Below are 12,685 nucleotides of genomic sequence, written 5' to 3' on the forward strand. Positions count from 1 at the left end.
CTAGGCAATGACTGACTTTGCTTTTTATAGGTTAGTTAACTGGCATGCTCTAGAATTTTATGTAAATGGAATCATATAGCATGTACTATTTTTTTATCTGGCTTCTTTCACTTAGCATAACTATTTTAGACTGATCATGTTGTAGGGGCGCCTGGGTGGCTCAGTCGGTTGAGCATCTGGCTCTTGATTTTTGGGTCAGGTCATAATCTCACAGTCCGTGAGTTCTAGAAACGCATGAGGCTCTATAGGGACAGTGTGGAGCCTGCATGGGATTCTATCTTCCTCTCTCTCTGCCCCTCCCCTGCTCTATCTCTCTCTCTCTCTCAAAAATAAATAAAACCTGTTTTAAAAAGACTGATCATGTTGTGTACCTCAACAATTCATCCCTTTTTATTGCTGAGTAATATTCCACTGTAATGGTCACATTCAGTTTGCCTACCCATTCACCTGTTGTTTCCAGTTTGGGGCTATATATGACAGTGCATGAGCATTCCAGTTCCTCCACATTCTCACCAACTTGGCCTGGTGGGTCATTTCTAATTTGGGCCATTTTCACAAGTATGTAGCAGTAGCTCACTGTGGTTTTAATTTTCATTTCCTTCATGATGAATGATGTTGAAAAATCCTTTCACGTGTTTATTTGCATCAGCATATCTTAGTGAAGTGTGTTCAATATTTTATAATTTTTAAATTTCTTATTATTGAATTTGGAGAGTTCTTTATATATTCTGGATGCAAGTCCTCTAGCAGATAAATGTTCTGTAAATATTTTCTCCCACACTGCAGCATGTATGTTCTTTCTGTTACCAATCTGTTTCAAAACACAGAAGTTCTAAATTTTTATGAAATCCAGTTCATCAAGCTTTTCTTTTATGGTCTGGTGTCACACTGAGAAAGCTTTGCCTAACCCAAGGTCACAAGGATTTTTCTCTCCTACCTAGGTCTGTGATCTATGGAGTTAATTTTTGCATAAGGTGGAAGGTTGAATCAAGTGTTTCTGTCATGTGCACATCCAGTTGTTCCAGAGGGGCACCTTCTTAAATTCACACCACGGTGCTGCCTAGGCTGGCGGAAGTGTCCTACCCATGTGGATTTCCCAGGGCATGTATCAAAGGAACAGGCACAGGGCAAAGGTGCTCAAAAGACAGAGGAGGGAGAAGTAAACATCAGGTGTTTTGGCTTTCCCCTCCTTGGTTTCCTTTTTTTTCCTGAACACTTCTATCCCCCATGTGAACAACCGTTCTGTGTTCACTGCTTCAGGAGAAGATGGGAGATATGAATGCAGAATGCACAGTTATAAAATGGTGGATCCCTTAAGAAACGGGACTCCTGGCATAAACCAATGGTTTGGGAAGAAACCCCCCTACCGGCAGGTAGAAGGAATGAAAATCGAAGTGATAAGTAAGGGGCTGTGTTGGTTGAGAAAACGCGTTCCCCATGCTCTTGTCTCCTGGTGTCCCACCCCAGAGAAGGGATGGTGGGAGTGTGTGGAGGTCACAGGGCTTGGACATTCAGCATTCATTCCAGTGTGGGACGCAGCAGTGGGTTACCCCCCAGGCTGACATGGCTTGGACAGAGCAGAAGAAGCCGTAGGTCCCATCGGTACTAATGACGGGGACCAGGAACCACCCAGTGGTGACCTGCATGGGCTATAAGCAAGGGTCACATAGGGTGTGGGGTATCTCAATGTGTGCCAGAGTGGACAGGAGCTAAAAGAGCCAGCGAGGAAGCCTCCTCTACAACTTGGCACCAGACAGCCTTCCTATAACCCAAGTTACACTTCTGCTACCCCAGGGGAATGGGGGCCCAAAGAGCAAATCGAGGGGATGAGGTAGAGAAAGCAAGCTGTATTTTCTTGCCCGTCTGAGCTGGGGTTTGCACTGAGAGTCATACCGTGTTTATCTGCAGGAAGTAAGCACTGGCACAGACTTCTCAAGTTTGTTTTCTCCTCGGATTCGATTCTTCTGACAGCTGGGGAGGCCGGTCCCTTCCAGAAGCAACCCTCCCTCTCCCCCTCATCTCCACTCACAGCGCTAATAATGAGCATAATGACACACCAAATTTACATAATACACTTCTCAGAAGACACTGCATGAGGCTCTGGAGAAATCTATCTCTGTGATTAAAATGCTTCCGCCAGGTGGCCCGGAAGCAGGGGCCAGTGAACCCATTTGACAGAGTTGGGGACCAGGGCACAGAAAGGAGCAGTGCTTTCTACAAGGTCACACAGCCTCCCATCCTGACGTCATAGCTTCAAACCTCAGCATGCCACCTACCAGGCAGATCTGGGTTTCCAGGGCCTCTACTGTGGCCCTGGGGTAAGGGTGGGGGCCTTCCTCATAAAGCCAAGAAGCTTCAGCAGCCCCCAGAATAATGCATCACCCCACCTTAAGTTCAGGATCAAGTTGAAGTAGCAATGGACAGGCAGAGGATGCAGGCAGCAAAGGAAATAGAGTCCAGAATAAAAATAAGAATTAGCCTTCATTCCTAAACCTTCCAAGGACTACTTTGTTCTGTTAGTCCCATTAATATAATCTAAGACTTCATTATATTCATAGTCGCCTGCTCCATGGCTATAATTGAAACTATTTCTAAATAATGTCTTCCATCCACCCTACTGGACAGAAGTTGCAGCAAGAGGAATCCATTTCTCTGCATCCTGACTGCCGTGGAGACAGAAGACCACAAAACCATAAACCATCCACTCGATATGATTAAGGGCAGTTTCTTTACTGGCACAGAACGCTCCTGATTATGGCATTACATTCTGGTGGGGGCTGAATAAAAGTGATTTGAGGAGGTTTACATCTCCCTGGAGAGGAAAAGAGCACTCATTTGCATTTATAAAGCATATTGAGAGCTCTGGCAGAAAGTTATGGTGGAAGCACAATTAAATATTTACCATCACTTCTGCTCTCAAACAGTGGCGTGGGGACCAACCAGCTGGAGGTGCATGTGTTGCTGTCAGATCTGATGCCTACAGGGGATGCAACTCTGGAACCCACACCCACCGCCTGGCCTCTGCCCTCTGGGAGTGTGTCCCCAACTGCCCACGGCAGGGAGGAATCCTGGCGAGGGCACACACAGAGAGGAGGCGGCGGCGATGCTTTGGGCAGACTGGGTCTGGTTCCCACCTCCAAGACTCTCTCTCTGTCCCATTCCCTCCCTCCTTTCTCTCGCTCTTTCCCTCCATCTCCCCAACATTTCTCACTCTGTCGTCACTCCCTCCTTCCTTCCTCATCCGCAGAATGGGGCTAGAGCTTGCCAATACACAGGACTGATGGGGGGGGGGGGTAGGGAGAGATAAAGCACTGCACTTCATATGCTATTATTATTATTACCACTTAATCGCTCCAAGCTGCAGTCTCCTTAGCTATGCAAAAACCCTAATGGCGCTATGAGTAAGACACCTATAAGAGATCTATAAGACTCAACGATATTAAATATCTAATAATATCTCATCTATCTTCTTCCTTGCACTATTGTAAAGACCAAGGGGTAACACGCTGAGGATACAGCAGCAAATCTGAGGGGTGGGTGCCCTGGAAAGACTCATGGTCTAGTCCAGGGATGGGACGGACAAGAAGCAAAGAGTCATACTTGACATTCCATTCTGGCCGAGCCCCTGAGAAGGAGACAGAAATTCATGGCAACGGATGAGGTTCTTCTGCACATGGGGACTGAGGGGCCCATCCCAACAGGGAGAATGGGAGACTCACAGGGAGGGGAGGCAATAGGAGACCCTGTAGTCTTCTGGACGGACGGTGGGGAGCGGTGGTGGGGAGGGAGGATGGAGATCTCCACCTGGCCCTTAGGACAGAGATAACGGAGTGACTCCCCAGGGGCAACAAGGGCAGCGGCAGAAAGAGGTGGATGGGAATGAAGTGGGAGCAACCCCAAACATACGAGAGGGTGGGGAAGACTGAGCAAGAGGAGAGGGGAGGCCATGAAGGGAGACAGAAGGGGGCCTCTGGCAAGAGCTGGCAGGACTGGCAAGAACCCGAGAACCCAGGCACATGAGCAGCCTGGCAGAGAGACCCCAGTTTCCCAGGGAACAATTTCCTTGCAGTGGCTTTGATACGGGAACCCTCAGGGTCCCCCCTCCAACTGTGGGGCCAGTGCCTGGAGGCCCGGGTGAGGGGCCAGGTCAGAGGCCCCTGCCAGGAGGAAGAGGCAGCTGCCACCTGGCTCTACAGGCGGCTCCTGTCTCTGTCTGGATTGGCACCTTGGGATGTATTGACATTTGGGAAGAATTAGATACCCATCATGGTGAAAGAGAGATAAATAAACCCTCTCCTTACAGCTCTGCCATTCTTTTTGGAGAGACATTAATCAGACATCCGGCTGAAAATATTTACATCCTTCCGTGGTGTAACAATATACGACAACATATACAGATGGAAGCGGGCCGTCCAGGCCTTCTCGGAGCAGCGCCTCGTGTGCATCTGATAAGACGAGTCTGCGGACCTTCCAAGCAGAGGAGGGCCTGCACAACCATGCAGCCCTTGCCCTGTGCTGCCCTCCGGGGCCCACAGAACTCCGGAAGCTAGACGTCACACCAGGTGTAGTTACAAGGACCAAGATGTTATGTAAATGCACGGAGCCGAGGGGCCACTCGTGGCAGCCCCCACTCCCTCCCCGAGCCTGCCCAAGGGCTCAGGATGGTTGGAAGAGGTCTGAAACAGGGTCGTATCACGTGGCTCTGGTATCCATCCAGCAAAGGCTGTATGAGCAACTCTGGCAGGCAGAATGAGCTCTGCACAGGCATCGAGACAGAAAGGGGGCTAGACGGACACACCACCCTCAGGGAGCTTGCAGGTACGTAGGAAAACAGAAATTAATCAAATAGCCATGCAGATCATTCTGCATTTACAGCCTCAGTGAAGGGCAGGAAAGGGGAACTGCAGGGACAGTTGTGAGCACTGAACAAAATGACAGGGGTACTGGAGCCTGGCACATAGCTGGCACTTCCTCCTTCCTTCCCCATGCCCTGGCTGACGAAAGCACAGAGATCACCACCTCATATACTTACACCTACACACACACACACGCACACACACGCACACACGCATACACACACACCTGCCCTGAGTTCATCCTGGCAGGAATAGGGTATGTGTCACACAGTCACCCTCACTCCCACATCCCGAGTGTGGAGGGACCAGAATGTGCTGGGCACCGCTGACCACAGCGAGGCCCTCTGCCTTTCCGGGAATGCCTGTGCTGCCCTCCAGACCTGGACTCGGCAGGGGAGCCTAAGCATCACCTGGAGCTCGCACCCTCCAGCCACCACCCCAGGCTCCTACAGTGCCCCCGCCCTGGCCCTGCTCCATCCATCACAGCAGCCTGCCAAGGACTCAGCCTAGCCTCCCTGGTACAGCTCTGTTTCCTGACCTTCCTCCGGGCTGTGTCCTGTCTCCACAGCCTATGCTCACTGGGTAAGCCAGCATGTTGGCACAGAACTCCTGAACGATGCCTCAGTGGCTCCCCTCCCTGTCCTCAGTCTCTGAGACAGGGTCCCAGAACCAATAGCCTCTAACCCCCGGCTTCACACCACACTCATAACCCTGCTGTCAATGCAGGCCAGCCTCCCTGCAATCTCATCCCCATGCCTCTGGCTCGGCCTCAAGCTGCCTCCTTGGACCACGGGAGAGAGAGGCTTTGCCAGCTCTGGGTTTGGGGCAAACTGGTTGAGTATGAACTGTTGAGGGCAAAAACCAGCCTCAAGGACCCACATTCTGGCACGACTGGCCCCGGCCCAGCATGGACACAAAAGATAAAAGCGAGAAAGTATTCCAAGGAAGCCCTTCACATCACATTCCATCCCACGTGTCCAGCCCACATACATCTTCTCTCCACACCACGTCTCCTCTTGTGCACACAGTTCCTGCCCAAACTTTCCTACCACCCTTCTCCAGAGCCCAGGAGAGAAGCTCAGAGGCATTTAGCTTTGATTCCCTGTCCCCCTCTTGGTCTCGTCAAATCATTCGCCATACCACGGAGACTCTTTCTCTCCAGCACCTTCTGCAGCACTGATGTGTGCATCCCTTCCCGTTCTCAGCAACCTGTCTGATCCGGGCTTTGACCCTGCACACTGGGACCACAGCAACCGCCTCCTCAATGACATCTCAGCAGAAGCTCCCATCTCAGCCATCTGGTGCCAATGTAAATGGTTCAGAAGCAATACGGCCACACTAAGCAAAATGTTCAGTCAACTCTGAACCCCGGATTACCAACTGACAAGCAAAGCAAATCTCGTGTGAGTGTCAAAGCCTGATTGTCACAAGTAGAGGCATTCCCGCCTGCATCCCCAAGTCAGCCAGTCAGCCCAGGCCCAGAGAGAGGCTCTGCACATCCTTAATGACGCCCATTGGACTAATACTTATTTACTGTCTTTGCCAAGTATAAAATGCTAGGTAAGAGAAGCTATTATTAGAGAAGTCTCCACTGTTGGATGTGTCGTAGTGGCCGGTGGGGACGAGAAATAAGCCTGAGTAAACAGATGATCCAATCCTACCCATCTGCTGACTGACGGACTGAATGAGTCAGAACAGGCATTTAAATGATAAATACAAACTGCGAAATTTGCTCTTTTAAGGAATGCACAGATCAGTGCGGTACCCCTCCACCCATAACACACACCCTTCTCACTCTCTTTTCCAAGGTGCAATTAATTACCGTAAACAGAAGGAAGGTGGGACACAGCGTAGCAATGTGCCTCAAGGAGTTGGGACAGGTCTCCATCTGCACTTGGTCCATACGGGGCACAGCCTGAGAACAAGTGTGAGGCCCAGAGCCCCGCTTCTGATCTCTCTCCCTCTCTCCAAGGGCTCTGCCGAGGCTCATAGGGCAACAAACCCGAACATGGGGACAGGACACAAACTGTTCAGCTGGGGACCTGGACAGGGCTGGAGCTAAGCCTCACATGGGCTGCCTTCTCTGCCCAGCCTGGCCTCATACTTGCATTTCCTCTCCTCTCCGGCCTCGGAGGGGCGCTTCTGGTCCTAGTCCTTAGAGTGGTCTCTAAGAAACCTGGTAAGACACCAAAGGGATACTCTGGGGCCTGAGCATACCCTCTGCCCCCTCAATCCCATGTCTGACTTGGTTCTCTGATGACTTAGCAGTACATATACTAGTACCTCGCACATGCTTTTTATTAATAAAATATGGAAACTGGTTTCCTGGGGCTGCAACCAAGTACCACAGCCTGGGTGGCCTGACACTACAGACATGTATTATCTCAGTTCTGGAAGCTCAAAGTCCAAGATCAGGGGTCAGGAGGGCCATGTTCCCTCTGTAACTTATAGGGGAGACTCCTTCCTAGCTTCTGGCAGTTTCCTGGAAAACTTGGGTGCTCTCTGGCTTGCAGCTGCATCATATCTCTGCTTTTGTGGCGCACACCATTCCCTGTGTGTCTCTGTCTTCACATGACTGCCTCACAAGGACACCAGTCACGTTAGATGAGGGGCCCATCCCACGTCAACGTGACTTCATCTTAGCCAACTATATGCACAGTAACCCTATTTCCAAGTAAAGTCACAGTGTGAGTGCTGGGCATCAGGATTTCCACACGCCTTTCTTTTGGCGAAGGGGAGGGGCACCGTGCAACCCATAACAGGAGGGTGAGGTACGAGGAAATAAAGCTGTACACTTTCCTCTAACAAATACTCAGGCCTTGCATGGGGAGCTTGGTAAATATAGACACAGACAAGGCTGGTGTTTCCTTCAGACATCTTTTCCAGCAGGTAAGGGACAGTCTTCATTTGCTCTCCTCCAGATCCACTGGCCACCTTTATAGACCTGTATAGGGGCATCAACTGGGCCCTTGTCCGACCTTGAGCAAGGTGCTCTAACCCCACAGCTCCTGCTCAGCCATCCACTAAATGAAGATAATAGCTCCCACACTTTGTACAAGGCTTTGGTGGGGGCCAATGAGATCATATTCACCAGGCACTTCTCACGGCCACGGACGGGCTGTCGTAAGCCTTCAAACAGCAGTTGTTATGTTCCAGGTTTGGTTCTGGTGTGGGGCAGAGCCTCTCACGGCCCCAGGTCTTCAGCTGTGCCCAGTGGGACTGGGCCAGATGCCAGTCTCCCACCCGAAGGCCCTTCTGAAGGATGGGCTTTGGCTCCACCTGGCCCTGGCAGACTCAGCTGATGGAGACGCCACACTAGCTTCTCCTCAGCTGCCCCTGCCCAACTACAAACAGGGCCCTCGCTGCAGCCTCATTCTCTGCCACACACACTGTGCATCAGAGATCTGGGGTGGCACGGGAAGCCCAGCAAGAGCTCACTATATGACGTGAGGACCAGCCAGACCCTGTGTGGCTCCGTCAGATCTAAAGAAATGGGGAAGGCCAACAAGAAGGAACCTAAATAGGCGAGTGGTTCCCCACTCACCTCACCCACAGTGCTGGGCTTTCCTGAGTCCAGTGTTCCCCTTAGTGCCCTGGAGCTGAACAGAGCACACAAGGTGGCATTCCAGGCATTCATCACTGGCTCTGTTCTGCATGAACAGGCCACACCCCAAACCCAGTGCTCCCCATATTGCCTTCCTCTGCACCCTGCTCCCCTCCCCATGACAGTGCCAGGCAGTGGGTTCCTCTCCCATCTACTATTTCATGTGCCACCAGAGAGGGCTCTCTCGGGGAAGGCCACCAAGAACCCAGGACAAGAGTCTCTACTTGCATCCACAGCCCTTGGGAAGGGGGTCAGCAAGCAACTCCACTACCCTTGGAGGTTTCTCAAGGGTCAAAATCTGGGGTAGTTCTTCAGAACAAAGGCAGGGTAACAGTGGTGTCTGTCTCGTTACCCTCCCAGACAACATGCTACTAGTCTTCCAGAGGTTTCAGGCCTGCAGGGCTCACTCCTTACAGTGTCAACAGCATTCTTGTCTAACTGGAGAGGGAAGTTCGGTGCCAGGCCCTGCTCATGGGAGACCGTTCTCATGAAGGGCTGGCCACCCAGGACCCTCCATGCACCCACACACCACACCTGCACTCATTCTGTGTGCTCCCCAGGCCCCCCTCACCTTGGCCTCCCCACCCTGAGCACAGCTCCTTGTATCCACGTGGCTCACTGATGGACAGGGGCCCTGGGCATGCAAGGACTGACGGCTGCTCTCCAACACAGGAGGAGCTCTGCACACGTGAGACTAACACAGGAACAAGGAAACAGGGAGACCGGAAGCCTTCCATTTGGGGTACAAAAATCCCCAACAGTCTTTCTTTTGCCAAATTCCTTCTTCTGCCTTCTTTTCCTTCTGTCTCAGTTCCCTTCCCCATTCTAATATTGGTATTCCCTCATCCTTTAAGATGGCCAGACACCCACTCAGATCCATATGCCCTTCTGTGCCTGAAAATATGCCACAGAGAACCAAGAAGAGAACTGAGGGGGTCACTAGCCCTGGCCACGGATCTCCAGACACCTCTCACATCAAACATCATGAGCACAAGCCAAACCGGCCAGATCGTGTGAGTAGGCAGAGGCAAAGCAGACTTCTGAGGTTGTCTCTGGCCCAGGCATGACTGCTGGCTGCCCCGTCCACTCACAGGCCATCAGGCATCCCGGGGGCCCTTTAACCAGACCTGCAGCTGAGCCGGCTCTCAGGCCCTCCCCTCCTCCTAGCCCAGATTCCTCCCTGACAACCATAGGGGGCACACCTTTCTGTCCAATCCAGCAGCAGCAAAGACAGAGAGAGAGATTCGAGACACAGGGAGAGAAAAGGAAACCACACAGGGATGCAATGGTCTGAGGCCATTCATTTAAATCAACACCCCCAGTGATGGTGCAGGCCTGGCCAGGAGCCCAACGCCGCTCAGTGCTTCACCTGTTTGCGTTTTTGTGAGCGATGTCAAAGAACTATTAAAATTGAGGAGGTTGGCATTTTCCAGTCTTCTAGCACCATGAGTTCTGATGGAGATTAAAGCTGTGCCCCAGCCACTCGAACATACTCGTGAGTCGGCACCAGCAGCAGCAAGAAAGAACCATGCATGATAAGCCTGCTGCCTCCTGTCTGTCATAGGCACAGGAAAGAAGGCCTGTCCCTTCTTGGGGGGCAGAGGCACCCAGAGACCTCAATCACCCTGGAGAAGAGGAGGGAGGAGAGTCTACACGCCCATGCGAAATGACTCTCTGCAGCCCTAATGAAGGCCAGCGATGGATGGTGGCCAGAGCTCATTAATCAGAAGGAACATGCTGCCGTCTGCCTCCCCTTCCAGGCCCTCCTGTGCCCTCATCCTGGATTGATCTGTGGCACATAAGTGTCTGAACTTGCTGGCACTGGGAACTGTCTCTGAAGTACACTGGCAGCAGTCAGAGAAAAGCAGGTGTCCCTGGGAGGGTGGGGGAGCAGGGGCTTAAGGTGCCTGCCAGGTGAGGGGCCACCAGTCAGAAAAGGAAGGAGTGAGGCTGCCCAGGCAGGCTTTCATGTTCTCCTGGACACATCATGGACCAGATGCAGGGTGCCGAGTGTCCAGGAGCCACCAGGGCACCCTTAGGGCTGCTCCAAAGCACACCCGCCACCAGGTGCTAACACGCAATGCTGATATCCAAGTATCCCCTGTCCTCAGTACCACCGTGCTGGGGCTGCTGTGCCCATGCTACCACTCTCTCCGCACATAGCCCCGTGCCTCCTTACTGCCCACCCCACTCCCACACCGAGGCCTCCCACTCCCTCTCCAGAGAGGCAGCCCCCAGACCCACTACCCAGGTTCCCCTGTCTGTCCGCATCACTCCCTAGTTGTCCACCCTGCAAACTCCTCCAGCCACGGTCCCTCTCACCCCCTTCAGGAAGCCTGCCTGACCACCCAGGCTTTACTCTCCTCCTACGCCTGAAGATGTAGCCCATCCCCACTAGCACCTCAGCTTTGTAGGGCCTACGTTCCATGTCATCTTCTCTGTGGTTTCCTGGCCCAGTGTCCCACGGGTTCTGGGAGAGGAGGACCAAGTGGCACCACTCTCCTCCACAGGCACCTTGTAGGTCACCCAGCAGTGGCAATGCACAGCCATTGGAAAGCTGACCCATGGGCTCAGCTGGGTGACTCAGGCCTGGGTTCAAAGGCTATAAGTGGCAAGGCAGAGGTCATTCTTCCTCCAGAAGGCCTCCCTTATGACTCAAGCCACCGAGTCTGCCCCACCTTCACCTCCGTACAGAGCCACCACTCAGTGAAGGGCTCAATCGCTGTCTGTTTTCATCATTTCACCCTGTCTGGGAGGACTGATTCTGAACTGCTTGCAAGGTGCTGTCCATCTAGGTCTAACCCTGTCTGTTGTATCACATGACCACTGTTAGCACACAGAGGGGCAAAGGGAGGCAAGTAGTGATGGAAGCAATGGAACGCCAAGGGCAGACCCCAGCAGGAGCCTGCCTGGGAACTGCTCAGTCTTAGGTGTGGGATCACAGTTCTGGCCTCTTTGAGCTGTGTGGTTGTGGGGGGCTCATGGGGTGATGCCCAAAGCCTCTCCAGTACTGCCCCTTGAACTCCACGAATGTCCCCTACTCCCAGGAATGGACCTCTTGCCACTCTATTTCTCCTTGTCAGGGAGAGCCTGTCCAGCACTGCCTGTCACTCATGCCCAAAGGCCTCTCACCACCAAGGTGTCTGGAGAGGGCCCTTGGAAGACTTCTGTGTTTCCCAATCAATAGCATTGACTGGCCCCTGACATTCAGCATTTCCTGAGGTCCCAAATGGTTTCAGTGCCACAAATGCCCTCTCTGAGCCTTGTAAAACTCCTGCAATGCATGCCTTTGTGCAGAAATGTCTCCAGAGGGATTTGAAGCTCCAGGCAAAGTTCCCTTCGTGGCCTGCGAAGCAGCCTGCTGGATTTTCACAACTGGAGGCAAACTGGCCTGGTGGCCGCAGGGTCCAGCTCCTGCTCTGGCTCTGAGCACCTGATCTGCCCTCTGCGGTAGGAAGGGAGGGAAGGGGGAAGTCTAGGGCCTGAGACCTCCCAGGGCAGAGGCTGTCACACTCCCACAGCTGCCAGGGCATTGGAACTGGATAAATTCAACATCATAACCTGAATGCCCCAGGCTCAGGAGAGCACTCTCAACTACAGAGGAGACCTGGGGTCTAGGTCTGGTTCTGCCATCAGCACGGGCCGTGAGCCTGGATCTCTCTCTCTGCCTAGTCCCCCAGGTAGACAGATGATCACTCTAGGCCTTTCTGGACTGAGGCTCTTGCCTGAGGGGGGGCACCTGAGAGTCACCTCTTCTTCAATGCTGGAAACTCAAGGTGAGCTTCATTCATCAACTTGGCCTTGAATTTCCCTTCTAGGTTGGGGCAGAGGTTTCCCTAAGAGGCTTGTGCCTCTCAACTCTCTCTCTTGGTTTTCTGGCCAAAAGAACAGGCTTCAGGGAAAATGATACCTGCAGTTCTGTTCCTCCTTACAGCTCTGAATCATTCCTCAGGACCCCAAGGACCTGACGAGTGGCTCCCCGCTTCCGGGTGTGGGTGCTTTTTCTCCTTGCACTCCCCCCTTCTCCTGGCCCCTCTTTCTCCCTCCTCTTCCCTCACCTCTCCTGTCTTCTCCCTCCTTGTTCCCACTCTCCTCTCTTGTTCTTTGTGCCACTGTTGCTGCTTAATAGGGTGTTTCTGGGATGAATAGTGTTTTCAGCTCTGGCTGGAAATACATCCGGCCTTTCCCAGCCCTGCCCTGTCCTCATGGGCACTGGTGGAGTTCT

The sequence above is a fragment of the Hyaena hyaena genome, unplaced genomic scaffold (genome assembly GCF_003009895.1).
Source record: "Hyaena hyaena isolate Hyena2069 unplaced genomic scaffold, ASM300989v1 scaffold_234, whole genome shotgun sequence".
NCBI classification, from domain to species: domain Eukaryota; kingdom Metazoa; phylum Chordata; class Mammalia; order Carnivora; family Hyaenidae; genus Hyaena; species Hyaena hyaena.